At 39.1% G+C, this 9,338-nt stretch overlaps 1 pseudogene; it reads right to left on the reverse strand.

The window, feature by feature from the left end:
- Positions 1-3,993: 3,993 nt before the first annotated feature.
- On the reverse strand, positions 3,994-8,583 carry LOC148811442 (deoxyribonuclease-2-beta-like; annotated as a pseudogene).
- Positions 8,584-9,338: the final 755 nt, after the last annotated feature.

The raw sequence follows: 9,338 nt of genomic DNA on the forward strand, positions 1-9,338 counted from the left end.
TGGTTTGTCCTTCTCAATTGCCTACAATCAAACCATCGAATTTTACAGAAAAATGCAATAATAAATCAGTACCAAACTGTTTTCCTTCATTATAAAGTGCCCATCATTTTTTCAAACCTAGAAGCTTAACTTTCAAGACAAATTTGCATGTAGTAACAAATGTATTCATGTTGAGTCAAACCTTTCCAGCTTGTATTGTATCTCATGCTTAAGGCTGGCACACAAGACAAAGTAATATTTGGTGAAGAAAGACATTTCAGTTCACACTTCACTTCATTCACAGCATTTATGGTCTATTTAAGTCTATTTATGGTCTATAAGTTACAGTGCAGTTCTTTCTTGGATTAATGTGTAATTTATTGTAGTGCAATATGGATGTAGTGCTATGCGATCAGTCATTAAATGGACATTCAGCATTTTCTATTATGCTTTCATTCCCAACAAACAAAGGTAAAAGTGTATGTGAATTCTTGAGAGATTTCCAATAAAGCCATCCCATAGTCATTTTCTAATTTTTAAGTCCAGAACTACCGGTATATCCAGTATTAGATACGTGAAAGGACACTGTAAATCAGACTATGACCTAGAGCAGAATTTCTCAGTTAGGTACTTTGATTATTTTGACATCATTAAAGCAGTTTAAAATAATATCATCACAAAGTGCTATTGTTACATTTGTGAAACGCAATAACATATCAATGAGTGTTCATTTTATAACAGTCTTGATGTTCTTTCACCACAACAGGGTTTTAATTCAATAAAAATAAAAATTCTGTGTCCTAACTCCCGACATACGAGGACATATGAGCATGGACAGTGATTTTGCCCGATCAGTGCAACTCACATAGGCTTAAAAAGACCTGCTGAGCGATTGCTGTATCCAGTTGTTCTTTCTTTACATCTGTGCTACTATTCATTTCAGGAACCAAAGAATTTGAATAGGACAGTGAGAGCACATTTCACCTCTATTTAAGGACGCTCTCAATTACAACAGTGTGGTGGGTCAGCAGTGTTGATGCACTAGTTTCAGCTGAGGGGGTTCAGGCCTCAATCATGTGTACATAGACCCACGTGGGGGTGAATTAGCAAATTAGTTAAGGGTGAGAGGCACATTCTCACATGGTGTCAATTAGCCTAGGTTTGGTACAGTTTATAAATAGTTCTATGGGAGGATTTTGTTGTTGTTGGTGGTGGTGGGGCAGCTTGTGACTTAACTTTTTTCTGCAGTATTTCCTTTCTGTTGTGGCTTGTCCATATGCTGGGGCCTAATGAGGTCTGAAGAGGCTGGCTTGTCTCAAACCGCTATTTCAGTCTTCCTTTATTAGCTTGTATTCATATTGTTTTTTAATACAGAGAACAATGACTTCATTGTATATTAGAAATGGGCATATTGGAAAGCTAAAGATAAAATGTAGGAGTCCTTATATTAAAAGAGCATTACAATAATTGACATTGGAAACAGTCTAAGGAAGAGAAACCAGAATAACTCCCACATTGAAAGGTACAGTATTGTGTTGTAAACTGAGAGGTTAAAACAACTTTATCACTTTTGGCTGGAGGATTGAAGATGTGGAGACTTGAGTATTCAAAATCCTGAAAAGAACTGAGAATGTGGACTCGTTGCTACAAAGAATCTTTTATCAATAGTTACTATCAACCAAACAGAAAAGATGGGCAGAATATCTTTCTCTCGCTTGTAACCTTTTAACATTCCTGGGCTAGAACTTTATCAAAATTGGAAGTTTAAAACCGCACATTGAGGAAGCAGTTGTGATCAAGGTATAAGTCCCTTCACCCAGTTTTGCATAAGGGGAGTTTTTTCTGGGTTTACACTTTGTCAGACCAATATTTGAAATCTGATCCTACTTGCAATTTTGTTTATACAGACCCACAAAATTAAGCTCAGTAATTAATTGCTTACACTTATATTGCACTTTACAGGTAATGGGGACTCCCCTCCGCCACCACCAATGTGCAGCATCCACCTGGATGATCTTAGCAATCATCTCCAAACAGTGCAAAGCGGTTTTCACTTTCTTCAAATATCAGTGATGCATTAAAATTGGACTGAACACTATACTTCCAAGAACAGAAGTTAGTGTTTTGAGTGTTTTTCTTTGTGTGTAATAGTGATTCTATTTATCTAAGCAGGTATAGTGGGCTCAAGAATTATTGGCACCCTTGATAAAGTTGAACAAAACAAGCTGTATAAAATACACAGCACAGATAATGAGTCTATCTTATGCCCAGACAATGGGAATTATTTCAAAACAAATGTTGAAAATGAGTAATACATGTTTTTTCCAGAAACATTAATGTCAAAATTATTAGATCCCCCACTTTTCTTTAAGAAAACTGAACAAAATAAAATCTGAAATGAATTTATGGTTTTTTAAATATAACTCAGTCAAAAGGAACATTTTCTGGACTTGCTGTTTCACCAGGGTATAAAAAGAGGTAAACACTCATAATAAAAACTTTGGCCATCCACCACCATGGGGAAAGGCAAAGAAGTGACAAATTAAGAGACAAATTAGTATTGATCTTCACAAATGGTAAAGAATCCAAGGGTCACAGCTGGAGAACTGCAGAGTCTGGTTGCATCTTGGAGTCCTTGAGTCTCCAAATCAATAATTAGATGGTACATCCATGCCAAAAAGCTGTTTGGAAGGGTTGCCAGAAGGAATTGATAACAAGAAACAAACTGAAGTGTCTGGAGTTTGCTAAATGCCATTGGGACTTTGACTAGAACCCGGTGCTATGGTCAGGTGAGACCAAAATTGAAGTGTGTGGCCACTCACACCACCAGTATGTTTGGCGTTGGAGAGGGATGCATACTCACACGAAAAAAAGTATATTCACTGTGAAATATGGGGGTGGAACATTGATGTTGTGGGGTGGTTGTGATGCCACTGGGGCCCTTGTTAAGGACAAAGGTATCATGATCTCTACTAAATATCAGGATATTCTGGGCAAAAATCTGGCTGCCTATGCCAAAAAGCTACAGCATAATTTGGTCTCTGGTGGACCTCCCAGCATGACAATGATCCTAAACACACCATTTAAAAATCAACTAAGAAATGTTTGAGAGAAAATAAAATCAGTGTTTTTCACTAGTTTACCCAGTATCTGTGCTGTTTATTTTATATGGGGTTTTTTGTTCTTCATTAAGGGTGACAATAATTTGTGAGCGCACTGTAAGGTGGTAGAAGAAAACGGGAAGAAAAACAGTGCCAACAGGAAAAATAAGACATTTGAGGAACACAGCACAAGATGCTAGTAGAAACGTTTTTTTAGAAGAAATCATGTTGTGCACATTTTTTCCCAGGCAAATATGACCCAGCTCCACCAACAATGGAAGTCAGGAATATCTGCGTACCTCAGCAAATAATATGCTGTTATCTTAACTTATTGATTATAGATTAGATGCACACAACAAAAGAGTGCTGGTAGACCAGGAATTCCACTAATCTTAATATATTCAGAGCTGCGAGCACCATCATTTATTGGCTATAGATGGGATTCGCACAACAGAAGACAAAAGCACAAAATGAGGAAAGATTTCACAGAACTGCTGGTGGGAACCCAACCAAACCTATAAAGAAAAAACATTTGCGCAACTTAATTCTGATTGACATTTACAACCAGTGTCCTCTTATTTTAAATGAAGAGCTTTGCCACTACACTTCACAGGAAAAAAAGCTGCTTTCTGATAATAGATGAATGGATTGATAATTGCAGTCGTTGGGTGTTTCTTCTTTTGTGTTAGCCATCAACCCATGTTTAAACCTATACATTTTAGTTGTTCTGGAAAGAAGCACATTTGCATTTGAGCAACTTTTTTTCTTGCTTTTCAGCAAACATTAGCTTCAAAATATCAAGCGGCATTTGCTAAACCTGAGCGCAATTAACACTGCTCTGCATCTGCAACAGATAGATACAGAAAGAGTCAGCGTAACTGAATTGCAACAACAGGGTCAAACATTCCCCCTCTTACAGTTTAAACATGTCTCTGCACCTAACAAACCAGGACACAGCCCCCCTGAAAGCGTGGTAGATAACAGGGTTTTGTGAGCAAATAAGTCCTCCACTTTTCCACTGCTGGCAGTCCTCTCTGTTTAGATCTCCAGTGCAGATCCACTGGTCTCCATACTCCTGGGATACACACCACTTGGCATGATCAAAGTGAGACCAGAACTCCACAGGTCCCGGCAGTTTAATTCTTTTGATATTTAAAACGTGTTCAGGAAGGGAGCAGTTCGAAGGCAGTTCATGCTCTTTTCGTTTGCCAGGTTTCCATCAACAGAGTAGTCTTTAAAACTTGAGCAGCCCAACCAGTGTAGATGTCTGTAAAAGACAACCCTCAAGTATGTCAACAAAGTAGAAATATAAGGCATTTAACAGCATCTACAATGGCTCTCCAGACAGGGCTCTTTCTTGGTTTAAAGAGAAAGGAAACACTCTGTGAAAAGTAAAAAAAAAGCTCTTACCGGTCTGGAATTTAATTTTACTGCCATTTTCACATTGTATAATGAAACATTTCCCCTTACTAAACGGTTTTCAGTGCTTTGTTTTCCAATTGAGTTCTTTCAGAACTTTTTATGTTTTGATAACAATCACAACAGAACAACATAAAAGAGCTACTGGTAGTGATTGGAAAGCCCTTGTAGCAAGACAGTTTTAGAAGCGCAACATGTGTTTCTGCCCTACAGATGTGAACTACAATGTGCAGTTTGTATGTTCTCCCCGTGTTTGCAGGGGTTTCCTCTGGGTGCTCCAGTTTTTGGTCCCACAGTCCAAAAACAACAGACTAGTTGGGTTAATTGGCTTTTGGGAAAATGGACTCTTGGGTAAGTGCTGTGTGTTTTTGTCTCTGTGTGCACTGTGATGTCCTGGCATCCTGTCCAGTGTATATCCTGCCTTTTCCCCTTTGCTTGCTGGGATAGGCTCTGGCTCCCCAGTGACTTTATAGTGGATAAAGTGGTTAGAAGACTGATGGATGATTCACTGTAGGTGGAGTGGATTTTTCATCTCAAAACTATGCGAACTCTGTTAAATGATTATTTTGGACCTAGGTCTTGTTTTCTTGGGATGTATTCTGCTTCTAGCAATATTACACACTTTGCAGTTTATTGCTGGTGATATACTATCGAATATGATGTTTTATGTTATTGCAAGATTATGAAAACAGACACATATACTGTATGGTTTAAATATTTTTCCATTCTGATCTTATTATTGCATCTAATCTGAAATTGATATTTAACTAAGCTTAGTTAAAAATGATCAAACTAAGATTGTTTTTTGCCAAATCTGAAAAGTTTGTTTCAGTTTATGTATTATATTGGTGGCTAATATACCATTATATAAACTCATTGTACCATGTAATGGATAGCTTTGAATAAAGTCAAGACCAAATTGTTTTCCCTTTTCGCTGTCTGCATTTTATTTTTAATGTTTGTCTGGGATGAAGAAATGTAATTTGTCTCGTTCTTCTTTTGTCATTTTCATGTTTGGCTCTTAACAATGTGCGGCCTTTTGCAAACCTGTACATGCAACCACTGGCCAAAATATAAGCAAAGCCCGTCATCATGCTGTAAAGAGTAAAAACTATGACCAGGAAGTTGCATGTACAGTATCTCACTGGTTCTGAAATATCTGTAGCATCTTGCAGTCGCATTGCTTTACAGGATTTGCAATCTTTACAATAACAATTGCAGCAGAGGTTGTGATGACAGTAAGGTGTGCAGGACTGAGCTATGTTTTTAATAGGAGCAAAATCTGGGCAATTTTCTGGCCTGTGAAAGGTGATGGAAGTCTCTGTCATGCTTCTCAAGACAGCCAAGCCACACTTTTAATGTGAGAGCACAGGAATTCAAAGGGAATTTAGCTAGCTTGTTTTTAGGACTTAAAAGTGCATTTACTTGGGTTGCCTCCACACTTCCATAAAGAAGAGAATACGTGCTAAAAATGAATATGCATTTGGCAGTGGCCTGGCAACAGACGACTGCAAGGACAGAAGACTGTAATACATCGCTAAGACAACACATTAAATCTGAGTAAGTTCAAAGGGGCCACTTGTCCACACTGGTGAATTGCAAATCACTGGAACGTAAGCATAACTACCATGGAGTATTTCAACATCTTTAAATGTGAATGTATTTCTGGACGTTTCGAGAGTCGGAGTCGACTGTTTTTATCCGACTCTTCTCCTCAGTGCAGAATGAAAATCAGTGCTGTCCAGGAAGGTTTCTGAACTTTAACCAGCTCCAGAATCAATGGGAAACCTACGTGACCAAACAAATGCTCAATTCCAGGAAAAAGATTCCAAATGCATATCCTGGTACAGAACCTTTGATAAGGACAGCTGATATGTCAGATTGTAGTTGGTGTTTCATCACAGATCTTTTTGTACAGTCTGCGTGGTTTTAAAAGAAAACCACTCTCACCATCCACAAAGAAGCGAGACTTGGCAAGGCTGAGGAAGGTTTCTCCCCGAGCTGACAGCAGTTTCCCCATCCTCCTTCCCTGCACCCAGGGCTTTACAGAGCCCTCGCAAATGCAGCTCATTCTGGGCAGTTCGTGGCGAAAGACTTCAGGCAAGGAGCAGTTGTACACGCGGGGGTTATAATACAACAGCTGCTCGGCTGAGGAAAAAGAAAGGAAAACAACTTTATTGTTGGCTAAATCGCATCCTCTCACTTGCAATGCAAACACCTTATGTTGTTACAACAGTAACCATTATACCCGGGCCGGAACACCCACAGCCCACAGAGGTGCTGGAGGGCTTCGGTTTTATTTTTTCATACCTTCATGTCACTGAACTGTGAGGAAAAATAAACTGTTCATTTTTGTATGATTAAAATCAATAAATACAAAACTGAGGAAGGTAACACTACAAACCATCTTCTGTGGAATAAGGAGACAAAGAAGCTAGAAGGGGAAATTGTGTTCTCCATTGAGAAGAGAGACATTAAGTTTTCTGATGCAGAAGCAGTTAATTTGGATTTCCCCAGCTTCTTAACACTGCCTGCTATATCTGAAGACCCGCCACACTCAATAATTCCATTGTAGTGCTGGGCTACAGCACAAGTCTGCAGTCCTATGAAGCAAGGACTACACATTCAATTTACCCCACACATTCCATTCTATGGCTCGGCTCACGGTTAAAAAACAAAAACAAAAATCCGGCCCAACAAATATTGAATCTGGTAAATGGCCTCGCATTGTCGTCTCTTTCAATTTGAACTGAGCAATACAAATAAAAATAAAATGGTATTTTGCTATTAGCATAATGCTAGCTTCCCTATGTTGCGCACCTATCTGAGGGAATTGTGTAGATTTGTAAGTGATACAGAGCGTGGTCCGGCCGTTCAGTTTCCCCGAGGACGGCCAGCTGTACCCCCTTTCTGGGAATGGAGGGAAGTGGGGGACACTGTGACTGAGCCAGAAACCCTGAGTCTGGTCAAAGTGTAGGACTCCTGTGTGGACACACAAAGAGATATTACAACACACCGAGATAACAGATCACATTCTATTCATTCATACTTACAATGAACAGCAGTTATCGATTTATGAAGAGTCAGTAGATGATGGATTGCAAGTTATTACTGTTAACACAGTACTTTGAAAAGGTCAATAATAATAATAATAATAATTCCTTACACTTTTATAGTGCTTTTCTGGACACTCCACTCAAAGCTCTTTCCAGGTATTGGGGACTCTCGTCCACCACCACCACCAATGTGAAGCCAAAGTGTACACAGAACACTCACCCCACACCAGCTATTTAGTGGGGAGGAGAGTGGAATAATGAAGCCAATTCAAAGATGGGGATTCTTAGGAGGCCATGACTGGTAAGGGCCAATGGGAAATTTGCCCAGGATGCTGGGGTAACACCTATACTCTTTTCGAGAAACGCCCTGGGATTTTCAATGACCACAGAGAGTCAGGACCTCGGTTTTATGTCTCATCCGAAGGACAGTGCCTTTTTAAAGTATAGTGTCCCCGTCACTATACTGGGGCATTAGGACTCACATAGACTGCAGGGTGAGCACCCCCTGCTGGCCCCACTTACACCTCTTCCAGCAGCAACCTTAGTTTTCCCAGGAGGTCTCCCATCCAGATACTGACCAGGCTCACAGCTGCTGAGCTTTAGTGGGCTGCCAGTTGTGAGGTACATTGTGTTTAATTTAGTAGTGGCAATGATAAAGATGATACTGATGTTTGTATCCCTGGAAGCAATGGGCACAAGGAAGGTGACACCCTGGACAAGAAGCCACTTAATCGCAGGGCAGATACAGACACTGAAGCGCACACTAGAGTTAATCTTTTCTCAGAAGCCAATGAGCCAACCAGTATATTTTTGGACTGGGGGAGGAAACCGGAGCACCCAGAGGAAACCCTGGGAGAAAAGACTTCACAGATGGCATCCTGAGTCCAAAATCAAGCCCAGGGCCCCAGTGCTGTAAGGTAGCAATGCTAACCACTGTACTACTGTGCTGCCTGGTAAGTAGTAGTAGTAGTAGTAATAGTAATAATAATAATAATAATTTTATACCCACCCAAATTAGAATTGGCCATTTTATCTTTACATTTCTGCTCACGCCCATGACCTTTGACCCCAGGTTTGTCCAACCTCTCTTACACAGTCATACACCTATTGACCCTACACAGTGATGTACAGGACTTTTCCAGCCCATCAAAGAACGTGTATTCCCAGTGCTGAGCCACTTATACTCCACTACTTTCGAAATTCTAGTTGCCATAACACGGTCTTTTATAATTAATAATTATAAGTCTTTAGCAGACATTAAATCTAATAAACAATAAATCCGTGTTAATTTTATACTGATTTTATTATAGAATTTTTATTATAGTTTAATATAGAAAAATTGATTATGATTTGAAAGAATATTCGTAATATAGTGATACAAATGCATCACTTTCTATGCCATGCTGTGCTGTTCTCTGAAATGCTAAGATACACTTCCAAACAAAAATAACTAGTATCTAATTATCAGGGTCCTTACTAGTGTTATCTCGCTAACTTGCTAAAATATCCTGTAGAATTCTTTAAAACATCTTTCTCACAATGATTTCATTATCCTAAAAAAAACAACAATACCTCTTTATCAAAAGAGTAGCAAGAAGAAAGTGATCAGGCAACTTTTTTAAGTTATTTAAAAGTGAGATGATTTGATGAGTTTTACCAAGAATACTTTATAAAAAGTTCTTCTGATTGCTTTCTTACTACATAAATAGAAGCATATTACCAGGAATATATAGATACAGACTTGCAAACACTTACTGTATATGTGCAAGTAGTTCAGGTGGAT

This window comes from Atractosteus spatula, assembly GCF_055471065.1.
Source record: "Atractosteus spatula isolate fAtrSpa1 chromosome 11 unlocalized genomic scaffold, fAtrSpa1.hap1 SUPER_11_unloc_1, whole genome shotgun sequence".
Taxonomy (NCBI): Eukaryota; Metazoa; Chordata; class Actinopteri; order Semionotiformes; family Lepisosteidae; genus Atractosteus; species Atractosteus spatula.